The sequence below is a fragment of the Pelophylax lessonae genome, assembly GCF_965119305.1.
Source record: "Pelophylax lessonae genome assembly, chromosome: 5".
NCBI lineage: Eukaryota > Metazoa > Chordata > Amphibia > Anura > Ranidae > Pelophylax > Pelophylax lessonae.
The window spans coordinates 446781138-446794091 of record NC_138772.1 but is presented as its reverse complement, the minus strand read 5'-3'; positions in this window follow the sequence as shown (position 1 = coordinate 446794091).

Below are 12954 nucleotides of genomic sequence, written 5' to 3'. Positions count from 1 at the left end.
CAGCTGATTGATAATATAAAATCACTCCCATTCACATTCACACAGACAAACAAACAGCTATTTCTCCAGAATAAAAAAAAAGTAGGAATCTGCAACAAAGATTGTTCAAATACCCGCAGCGTTCATAAATCACCCAGAGGGGACTGTTTTTGTTTTTTTTGTTTTTCTCAGCAAAATTCACTTAATCTTTAATTCATTTTTTAAATTCAGAGCAAACTCACCCATCCACCTATCTCTCCATATTTACTGAGAAACATTCCGCTAGTATTTATGGCTAAGGCCATCTTGAGTAAGGGCAGACTCAAGATGGCCATGACCAGAAATACTAGGGGAGTGCATTACAAAGAGAATTCTCAGCAAAATAAAGCATGGAAACATGAATGGATGGGTGAGTTTGCTTTGAATAATACAGATTAATTAAAGACACAGACGTGCACACGGGGTGTGCCTGGGCACACCGTAATCACCAGTGTCTGTTAGTGTAGTGCCGGCTGTCTCCCGAGATCTCCATCTTTGGCACTGAGGGTAGTAAGATACTCGGTGGAGAGGCGGCTGTGCTGTTGGCTGTCATGTCTCCCCTCCCGCTGGCACCCCCCCCCCCTACTATTAGGGATGATCGAACTTTTGAAAAGTTTGGTTCGGCCAGAACATCCGAACTACCCGAAAGTTCGGCCCGGATTTCAGAACCCCATTGAAATCAATGGACCCGAACTTCGGTAATCAAAAAACACCATTTTAAAGCCCTAAAACCCAATAAATGCCCCTAAAAAGTGCCTAGGGTTCTGGGTCATGCCACAGGGACTATTAATCACACAAAAAAAGTTCTTAAAAATTGTCATTTTTGATAAAAAAGCCAATTATTGAAAAAATTAAAAAAAAAAAAAAGAGATTTTTTGACCCCCCAAAAATTAGCATTTTCTTATAATTTTTATTAGAACAGGAATACAGCTTCTCTACGGCGTTTTTTCTTGCATTTATCGGGCATTTTTGGAGGCAGGCATGACTTTTTTTGGATTAGTGTCTGGGGGGGTCTAAAAAGTGTACCTGTGAAGTTTCAGCTCTGTAGCATGTCCAGAACCAGAAAAAAAGATAATTTTTCAGTAGAGCAGGGATGGTGGGACCCCTCTTGTACACCTATATGATCTTTTTTTTGGGGTTCTGGACATGCTACAGAGCTGAAACTTCACAGGTACACCTTTTAGACCCCCCAGACACAAAATCACACAAAAAAGGGCCAATTATTGAAAGAAAAAATAAAAAAAAAAGATTTCTTTGGATTTAGTATCTGGGGGGTCTAAAAAGTGTACCTGTGAAGTTTCAGCTCTGTAGCATGTCCAGAACCATAAAAAAAAAAAAAGATAGTTTGTATTGGTGCAATTATAGATCTGGAATATGGATTCTCGCTTTTCACACCTTGCCGGTTTAATAGCAGGCGTTTTTTTGGGCATTTTTTTGGGTTCTTTGGAGTCAGGAAAAACATCTGAACTTGTGTATAGTGGTACTGTACACAATTTCAGATGTTTTGCCTGCCTCCAAAAACCCCCAAAAAATGCCTGCAACAACACACCTGGGCGTTTTTTTTTTTGGCGCTAGCGTTTTTTTAGGCATTTTTTTGGGTTCTTTGGAGGCAGGCAAAACATCTGAACTTGTGTATAGTGGTATATATACACACATACTTATATGTATATACACACATAGACATATATAGGTGTGATAGGAGCAGAAATATATGCTTGCGCTAATGAAATCATTTACACTAATATGGTTATGCTCCTATAACACCTATATCTGTCTAAGTGTAAAATACATATAAGTATGTGTGTGTACACAAGTTCAGATGTTTTGCCTGCCTCCAAAAACCCCAAAAAAATGCCTGCAACAACACACCTGGGCATTTTCTTTTTTGACGCTAGCGTTTTTTTGGGCATTTTTTTGGGTTCTTTGGAGGCAGGCAAAACATCTGAACTTGTGTATAGTGGTATATATACCACTATACACAAGTTCAGATGTTTTTCCTGCCTCAAAAGAACCCAAAAAAATGCCCAAAAAAACGCCTGCTATTAAACCGGCAAGGTGTGAAAAGCGAGAAGCCAACATCCTGTGCTGAAAGTGTTCTAATACAAACAATCTTTTTTTTTATGGTTCTGGACATGCTACAGAGCTGAAACTTCACAGGTACACTTTTTAGACCCCCCAAATACTAAATTTTTTTAAATTTTTTTTTTCAATAATTGGCTCTCTATCAAAAATCTATCAAAAATGACAATTTTTAAGAACTTTTTTTGTGTGATTTTGTGTCTGGGGGGTCTAAAAGGTGTACCTGTGAAGTTTCAGCTCTGTAGCATGTCCAGAACCCCCAAAAAAAGATCATATAGGTGTAAAAAAGGGGTCCCACCATCCCTGCTCTACTGAAAAATTGTAAAAGGTGTACCTGTGAAGTTTCAGCTCTGTAGCATGTCCAGAACCATAAAAAAAAGATCATATAGGTGTAAAAGTAGGGTCCCACCATCCCTGCTCTACTGAAAAATTATCTTTTTTTCTGGTTCTGGACATGCTACAGAGCTGAAACTTCACAGGTACACTATAAACAAGTTCAGATGTTTTGCCTGCCTCCAAAAACCCCAAAAAAATGCCTGCAACAACACACCTGGGCGTTTTTTTTTTACGCTAGCGTTTTTTTGGGTTCTTTGGAGGCAGGCAAAACATCTGAACTTGTGTATAGTGGTGTATATACACACATACTTATATGTATATACACACCTAGACATATATAGGTGTGATAGGAGCAGAAATATATTGGTGTTAATTATTTCATTAGCGCAAGTAGTTTTTACTGCTCCTTTCACACCTATATATGTGCAGGTGTATATATACAGACATGGGTGTGTATATATACACCCTATACACATGTTCAGATGTCATGTCTGACTCCAAACATGTGCTCAAAAAATCACTAGCAACGCCTGCAGCCAAAAATGCTGGCGGCGGTGAAGCCATATCCCTGCAGCGAAAGTCATCTAAGAGAAACTAGCTTTTCTCTATTGCGGTCACCCTGCTATGGAAGGGTTTGGTCACCCTGCCATAGCAGTCACTGTCAGTTCACCCTACACTACATTACGGTCACCCTGACACTTCACACTTTCCCTACAGAAACAAAATTTTTGAAGCTAACTAAAGTGTAAAGGAGCACTCTAACTACTATAGATATCCCTTTCCTGACACTAATAAATGCTAAATGACACTTTTAAAGTAAAATTAGCAGAACTGCTTCCACCCTCTTCCATGTCCAGTATAACAATGGTAGGAATTTGGTGGGGGCTATCTTATATACTGGCGGGCGTATTCACTAATGATTGGACTATGGACCCCCTAGTCACTCCAATCACATTCCTAGCATTCTTCTGCCCCCTCAATTGGCTTTTGCTAATGGTTCTGGTCCAATCACAGGCTTTTAAAGCCCATTTCCTGAACCATTGCATTTTGGTCGGTTCTGGTTGCCGAATTCCGAACTTTTTGGGCAAAAAGTTCTAAATTCGGCCGAACCTCGAACACCCAATGTTCGGACCGAACCGATGGTCAACCCGAACCGTTCGATCATCCCTACCTACTATCACAGTTTTCCACCCAGGGGGCTGCATCCAAGTAGTGTGTAGCCTGCGCTGCCTGTGAAACAGGTTCACATTCAGCAGATAGTGAGGCTTGCCAGAGCCGCTCAGTGTTTGTAACACTGTCAGGTAATGTTACTGCTTGCAGGGAGAAAGACCAGCTGTCAAAACTCAGCGGTGATGTCAGGGTGGGCGGGACTGAACAGCTATCAAACACCATCCAATAGGATGGGGTCTGGGTGGCAGCTTCGTTTATGTGGCCCCGCCCCTTTCTTAAGCAGCCCAATCATTGGCTGGTGTTTGACAGCTACTCGATCCCGCCTACCCCTGACATCACTGCTGAGTTTTGACAGCTGTCTGAGTGGCTCTTGCAAGCCTCACTATCTGCTGAATGTGAAACTCCCCCTCTCCCCTGTTAGTGTCCATAAGTGGTGCCTATCAGTCCCGCCTATCAGTGCCCAGTAGTGCCACCTATCAGTGCCCACCAGTGCCGTCTCATCAGTGCCCATCAGTGACACCTATCAGTGCCCATCAGTGCTGCCTACCAGTGCCACCAATCAATACCCACCAATGCTGCCTATCAGTAGCCTTCAGTGCTGCCTATTAGTGCCCAGGAGGGCTGCCAATCAGTGCCCAGCAGTGCTGTCAATTAGTGCTGCCTATCAGTGCCACATATCAGTACCCATCAGTGCTGCAAATAAGTGCAACCTATCAGTGCTGCAAATCAGTGCCCATCAGTGCAGCCTCATCAGTGCCCATCAGTGCTGCCAATCAGTGCCCATCAGTGCAGCCTCATCAGTGCCAATCAGTGCTGCCAATCAGTGCTGCCAACCAGTGCCCATCCGTGCTGCCTATCAGTCCCTATCAGTGCCACCTATCAGTGCTGCCACTCAGTGCCCAACGGTGCTGCCTATCAATGCCCATGAGTGCACTGAGTGCAGGGATGAAGAGATGAACTCAGCAACCAGGCACATTGTCTATGGGGGTGCTGGCCTGGTAGGGCACAACTGAAATATGTTGATGTTTATTAATGCCACATGCTGATCTTTAGTATAATAGGTAATCCCCACACTACTATTTACAATAAACTACTGGTAAAATAAAAAGTGTCAGTAAAAGGCTTTCTGCTGAGAACTATTAGGTGTTAACACACCATAAAAAAAAAAAAAAAAAACGTGCAGCGCTAACTCACTAATGGTGGAACCCTCTAATGTATGGAAATCTTAATAAAGTTAAATATTACCACAATACCTGTCTCTGTAATATGTAACTGCACATAAAACACACATCAAACTGAAAACAAGACATAAATATGAAGGTAGAAACTCCTCTTATAGATATTTGCCATACAGATTAACTTCAAGTGCATTAATTCCAGAGATATGTGATTTTACATGTAATACACATCAAAAGGAAAATAAGGCATATATCTTTTTCAAAACTTAGCAGGGATGGTGGAACCCCTCTACAGATATTTGTCTTACAATTTAACTTAAGTGCAAAAATGTTTTAGTTGGAAGATTCACACCAGTAGAGAACTTTAGAATTTTTATTTTTTAGATTGTTACACTTAATTTTATATGTTTTAGTTACTATTATAATGTAAATTATTCCACTTGAAGGTCATTTTCCACCACCCATGCTAAGTCCATGTCTTTATGGACCTTGCTTTGTGCACTGGTGAGCAGTCATGTTGGAACAGGAAGGGGCCATCCCCAAACTGTTCCCACAAAGTTGGGAGCATGAAATTGTCCAAAATGTCTTGGTATGCTGACGCCCTAACAGTTCCCTTCACTGGAACTAAGGGGCCAAGCCCAACCCCTGAAAAACACCCCACACTATAATTCCCCCTCCACCAAATGATTTGGACCAGTGCACAAAGCAAGGACCATAAAGACATGGATGAGCGATTTTAAGGTGGAGGAACTTGACTGACCTGCACAGAGTCCTGACCTCAACCCGATAGAACCCCTTTGGGATGAATTAGAGCAAAGACTGTGAGCCAGGCCTTCTCGTCCAAAATCAAGTGCCTGACCTCACTAATACGCTTCTGGAAGAATGGTCAAACATTCCCATAGACACACTCCTAAACCTTGTGGACAGCCTTCCCAGAAGAGTTGATGCTGGTGTAGCTGCAAAGGGTGGGTCAACTTAATATTGAACCCTATGGACTAAGACTGGGATGCCATTAAAGCTCATGTGCGTGTAAAGGCAGGTGTACCAATACTTTTGACAATATAGTGTCTGTGTATGTATATATATATATATATATATATATATATATATATATATATATATATGCATGTGTATTTGAGCTTTGGGGTGCACACCCTAATGCAATAGGCTGTGCACGCCTATGATTAAAGAGTAATTTAGTAATGATTTATGTAGCCTTTTACTTCCTGGAATCCATCTGCCCGTAGCTCAGACGTGCAAGCAAAAGGTTGTGCTTAGCTAAGAAAATCTCTCCCTCCCCTCCTGAGGACTGCTGGGATGTATGACATAATTTTCCTAGGCCTGTAAACCTGAAAGTAATCAATTAAATTTACAAAGAACTTTAAAACAAGTAAATTTGTTATACTTTCTTATCTATTTACTAATTCTAGCAGCATAAGGATTAAAAATAGTCAATGTTGATTGAAAAAGTGAAATTCTGCCTTAAATTAAACACCAATGAATTTACTATATAGTCCATTAATATATTTATACAAGATAATCATATTACCCCCTTAATCCCTTCTTCTTTAAGGATGAATAAATACATGACAGTTATTATTTACTCTTAATCCATTCAATGCAAAAACTGCAATTTATGTTTCTTTGCTCTATTCTGTGAACAGTGCTGCCAGTTGCAAAATGATAAATTATCCTTCCTACCATCAGACTGTATATAGAAAAGAGTTGGAAAGAAATATGTGTTACATCAAAAACGTCAATGACTTAAAATGAATTATTTGATGGCATTCAGATTTTACATTAGTAGCATTTTCTTGAGCAGTCAGTCTTTGCATCATCATGTCAAAGTGGGCCATTTGACTTCCTTAGCCCTGGTTCACACCAGTGCGGCATTGAAGATGCGCTACTTCAGCATGATTTCAAAGCCTTAGATCAGTGCCATTTGCCCCCCTGATTTTATTGCGGCTTGAGACTTTATTTAACAGAAGTCTATGCAAGTCGCAATGAAATCAGTAAAAAGCAGTGCAGAAACCTTTTTCAAAGTTGCTGCAACATGAGTTGCAGCAATTTGAACGGTTCCATTGCTGGCAATGGGGTGGGACTTGTCATGCAATTTGGAACTGTCAAATCGCATGACAAATCGCACCAGTGTGAACCAGGGCTAAAGGTGCAATATGCTCTCCCTAACTCATACCTGTTCCTTTATCTCCAACCACGCCATGCATTCCAGACACAATTTCGCAGTCAACCGGTCACCCTGGTTGTACGATGATTCCCTGGTAAAAACCGTTCTCAGCTATATATACAGTAAGTTACCATCTGTCCATGATGGCCTTGGCAAATTGTTGTCTTGCTGGTGCTGGGAAGTGCCTGAGCTGGCACCGAAGACTGGGAGGACATATGGGATTATCCTATGCAGCAACTGGTCTCTACCAGGAATAGGTTAATACAATTTAAAATTCTTCATAGAGTATAGAATTTTTCCACCATATCCTTCTAAATGTTTGCTTTGTCCAGAAGACCCGACAACATTCATACATGCTTTGTGGGACTGCCCTGTTTTTTGGTCTTTTTGGGAAGATGTGTTCATGTGCATAAGTTCTGTAACCTCAATACCTATACCTCTAACTACTGATGTTTGCTTTGTGGGTCTGGTTCATCTCTTGGCTATGTCTAGAGCTATGAGAACATTGATAGGCTTATTATTATTTTATGCATGTAAGGCTATACTTCCCAAATGGAGGTCCCCTCAGGTTCCAACAGGAACACTTAGTTAATAGGGTTGAGCGAACACGGACTGTATTATTCGTGTTCGTACTGAATAATTGGATTTTTGTTACCCGAACACGGACCCGAAAACTTTACTGTATGTTCGGGTAAAAATCAGTGTTTGGTCGTTTTATTTCCGGGTTTTGCATGCATTGGCGCGCTTTTCATGGCGGGCTTTCAACAGCCAATCAACAAGCGTTTAACTGGAGTGCCTTAAGCCATCCCAGCCATGCCTACAAATGTATTAGTAGCTGTGATTGGCCATCTGAAGCATGTGACCAAGTCTTTATAAGTCCGAGGCAGCGCCGCTGCGTCATTCTGCTGTGTTAGTTCAGGGACAGAGCACACATCATACGTGCTGGCTGCTGATTAGGGACAGACAGGAAAAAAAAACATTTGTGTCCGGATAGAATTGAGGGACAGGTCGGAGTGTGTTAGGCAGGGAGAGTTGTAGGCATTTTAGGGCGAGGCTGCTGATTTTTAGGGTCAGTTTTCTACGATCGATTTTGCTGTGTGGGAGGGGTTTTCAGTGACCGATCTACGATCTTATCAATCCTTTTAGGGGGGAGAGGCTGCTGCTGATTTTTAGGGTCAGTTCTCTACGATCGATTTTGCTGTGTGTGAGGGGTTTTCAGTGACCGATCTACGATCTTATCAATACATTTAGGGAGAGGCTGGAGATAGGCAGGTGTCAGTGGTCCACATCGATTTTGCTGTGTGTGGGGTGCAGTGAACACAATTTTTTTTGCCCACTGAGGAGGAGGGAGAAAAGTATTTTTCTATCAGTCACTGTGTGCAGCATTTTTCCTTCAGCTGTGCTGTGCTGACTGATCATACACTGCTGTGTTCAGTTCACATGTGCTATTATTGAGTGGTATCAAAAATCATACACTTTTTTTCTATTCCACTATTCAATATACAGCCTTGGGTTAAAAAAAATTAAATTGTGGCCTGCAGCAGAGCTGAATGATATTTGGGGTTTTTGGGGTTCATCTCATACATCTGAAGATTTGAGGGTGCTGCCTGTTCCAAACTCCTCCTACTCCTCATCCAGCCTTTTAGGGGTACAAACAATAGTAATTGGAGCCTAGTGTGGTTTTGTACGTGTGAGATACATACACTTTTTTTGATCATATTTTCTATTCCGCTATTCAATAAAAACCTTTGGGTATCAATTAAATTGCGGGATAGTCTGTGTTGGTACGTGTGAGATACACCTTTCCAAGTTTTTGGGGTTCATCTCATACTTCTGAAGATTTGAGGGTGCTGCCTGTTCCAAACTCCTCCTACTCCTCATCCTGCCTTTAGGGGTACAAACAATAGTAATTGGGGCCTAGTGTGGTTCTGTACGTGTGAGATACATACACTTTTTTTGATCATATTTTCTATTCCGCTATTTAATCAAAACCTTTGGGTATAAACAATTAAATTGTGGGATAGTCTGTGTCGGTACGTGTGAGATACACCTTTCCAATTTTTGGGGCGCATCTCATACTGCCGAGGATTTGAGGGTGCTTCAGTCTGCCTCCTGCCTGTTCCGAACTCCTCCTACTCCTCATCCTGCCTTTAGGGTACAAAAAATTGTAATCGGGGCCTAGATTGTGTTTGTACGTGTGAGATACACCGTTTTGTAAAATTTGTCCTATTCCGCTATTCAATATACACCCTGTTTGAGTGTAAAAAATTAAATTGCGGGATAGTCTGTATCGCTACATGTGAGATACACCTTTTTAAATTTGTTTGGCGCATCTCCTTCTACCGCCGAGGATTGCCGGGCGCTTCAGTTTGCCTCCTGTTCCCAACTCCTCTTCCTCATCCTGCCTTTCGGGTACAAAAAATTGTAATCGGGGCCTAGTTTGTGTTTGTACGTGTGAGATACACCGTTTTGTAAAATTTGTCCTATTCCGCTATTCAATATACACCCTGTTTGAGTGTAAAAAATTAAATTGCGGGATAGTCTGTATCGGTACATGTGAGATACACCTTTTTAAATTTGTTTGGCGCATCTCCTTCCACCGCCAAGGATTGCAGGGCTCTTCAGTTTGCCTCCTGTTCCCAACTCCTCCTACTCCTCTTCCTCATCCTCCCTTTAGGGTACAAAAAATTTTAATCGGGGCCTAGTCTGTGTTTGTACGTGTGAGATACACCGTTTTTTTATCCTTTTTCCTATTCCGCTATTCAATATACACCCTTTTGGGGTAAAAAACATTAAATTGCGGCATAGTTTGCATATTTGACTGTCAGATACACCCGTGCGATACTGTTGTTGTTTTGTTCCGCTATTCAATAAACACCTTTCTAGGGCAAGACCATAAATTACAGAAATATGAGGAGACCGTCAAATAGGGGCCGTGGCCTGGGTCGTGGTGCTGCTGGTAGAGCTCCTGTTGCAAGGAGAGGACGTGGTCGATCTGTGCCAGCTACACGCACAAGTGAAACACCTTCCTCAAGTGTGAGTAGGCGACAGAACCTGCAGCAGTATTTGGTAGGGCATAATGCGCCTCTAGACGTGATGAGGCCTGAAGAAGTACAGGCGATAGTAGATTGGGTTGCTGACAGTGCCTCCAGTTCCTTCACATTGTCTCCCACCCAGTCTACTGCAGAAAGGTCAGAGTTGGCACCTGCAGCCAATGTCCAACCGTCTTTCACCTCACCCCCTTGGAAATCGGGCAAGCAGTCTGAGCCCCAAGCCATACAGCAGTCTCTTCTTCTTTTTGAGTACTCTGTTAGCAGGGTTTCCCAGGGCCATCCACCTAGCCCTGCCCCAGAAGTGGAAGAGATTGAGTGCAGCGATGCCCAACCACTTATTTCTCAAGATGAGTACATGCAAGGACCATCGCAGCACGTCTCCGATGATGACGAAACGCAGGTGCCAACTGCTGCGGCGTTCAGAATTGTGGAGACCGACAAGGAGGGCAGGGGTGAAGACTGGGTGGAAGATGATGTGGAGGACGATGAGGTCCTCGACCCCACATGGAATGAACGTCATGCAGGTGACCTGAGTAGTTTGGAGGAAGAGGCGGTGGTCGCACAGAGCCACCAGCACAGCAGAAGAGGGAGCAGGGTGCAGAAGCGGAGCGGCCGTGCCCTAGACACTACGCCCGCTACTGTCCAACGCAGCAAGGGAACGAGCGCACCAAAGTAAGCTCAAAGGAGTTCTCTAGCGTGGAAGTTCTTTAGAAAATGTGCTGATGAAGCGAGGCAAAAACCTTCTCAACCTGAGCACAACCTGCATGATCAGGCATCTAAGTGCAAAGCACGAGCTGCAGTGGAGTAGACACCTTCAAAACCAAGAAACGTCTCTGGCTCATCCTGCTTCCTCTTCTGCTGCAGTCTCGGCCGCTCCAGCCACATCTGTAGTGATACCGGCACCTGCCACCCCGCAAACAGAGGATCTGTCAGCAACACCACCACCTGGGTCACCAACCATCTCCACAATGTCCCGTGGAAGCGTTCAGCTTTCCATCTCCTAAACACTTGAGAGGAAGAGGAAGTACCCCCCTACCCACCCGCGATCCCTGGCCCTGAATGCCAGCATTTCAAAATTCTTGGCCTTTGAAATGCTGTCATTCCGTCTGGTGGAGACGCACAGTTTTAAAAACCTTATGTCGGTGGCTGTCCCACAGTACGTCGTGCCCAGCCGCCACTACTTTTCCAGGCAAGCCATCCCTTCCCTGCACAACCAAGTGGGGGAAAAAATCAGGTGTGCACTGCGCAACGCCATCTGTGGCAAGGTCCACCTAACTACCGATACGTGGACCAGTAAGCACGGTCAGGGGCGTTATATCTCCCTAACGGCACACTGGGTAAATGCAGTGGCGGATGGGCCTGAGGCAGATAGCAATTTGGCGCATGTCCTTCCACCACCGAGGATTGCAGGGCGCTTCAGTTTGCCTCCTGTTCCTAACTCCTCCTACTCCGCTTCCTCATCCTCTACCGCCTCCTCATCCGGACAGCGTAACACCTTCACCACGGCCAGGGGTAAACGACAGCAGGCAGTTTTAAAACTTGCCTGTTTGGGGGAAAAACCACACACCGCGCAGGAGTTGTGGAGGAGCATGGAACAGCAGACAAATGAGTGGTTGCTGCCAGCGAGCCTCAAGCCCGGCCTGGTGGTGTGCGATAACGGGCGAAATCTCATAGCAGCTCTGGGCCTAGCCGGTTTGACGCACATCCCTTGCCTGGCACATGTGCTGAATTTGGTGGTGCAGAGGTTCCTTAAAAACTACCCCGATATGTCAGAGCTGCTGCAGAAAGTGCGGGCCGTCTGTGCGCACTTTCGGCGTTCTCACCCTGCTGCTGCTCGCCTGTCAGCGCTGCAGCGTAACTTCGGCCTTCCCGCTCAACGCCTCATATGTGACGTGCCCACAAGGTGGAACTGCACCTTGCACATGCTGCAAAGACTGTGAGAGCAGCAGCAGGCCATAGTGGAGTTTCAGCTGCAGCACGCACGCGTGAGTCGCTCTGCGGAACAGCACCACTTCACCACCAATAACTGGGCCTCCATGTGAGACCTGTGTGCCTTGTTGCGCTGTTTTGAGTACTCCACCAACATGGCCAGTGCCGATGACGCCGTTGTCAGCTTAACTATCCCACTTCTATGCCTCCTTGAAAAAACAATTCGGGCGATGATGGAAGAGGATGTGGCACAGGATGAGGAGGAGGAGGAGGAGGAGGATGAAGAGGTAACATTTCCAAGGCTTTCAGGGCAGTCATTCACAAGGGGCTCCAAGGGTGGGTTCCTGCACACACAAACGCCAGGGACACAATTGTCCAGCAGGGGCACAGTACTGGAGGTTGAGGAGGATGAGGAGGAGGAGACGGAGGAGGAGATGGAACCATGTTCACAGCAGGGTGGCACCCAGGCCAGCTCATGGCCATCACTGGTGTGTGGCTGGGGGGATACAGAGGACACGGACGATACACCTCCCACAGAGGACAGCCTTTCGTTGCCTCTGGGCAGCCTGGCACACATGAGCGATTACATGCTGCAGTGTCTCCACAACGACCGCCGAGTTGCCCACATTCTAACTTGTGCTGATTACTGGGTGGCCACGCTGCTGGATCCCCATTACAAGGACAATGTACCGTCCTTAATTCACTCACTGGAGCGCGATCGCAAGATGCGCGAGTACAAGCGCACGCTGGTAGACGCGATGCTGCTGGCATTCCCACCTGACAGCGGGGCCAAAGTGGAAGCACAAGGCAGAGGAGGAGGAGGAGGAGGAGGAGGAAGAGGTCGCCAACGCAACCCGGGCACCGCCAGCACCTCAGAAGGCAGGGTTAGCATGGCCGAAATGTGGAAAAGCTTTGTCAGCACGCCACAACAAACAGCAGCACCAGCAGCTCATATGGAACGTCTTAGCAGGAGGCAGAATTTCACCAACATGGTGGAGCAGTATGT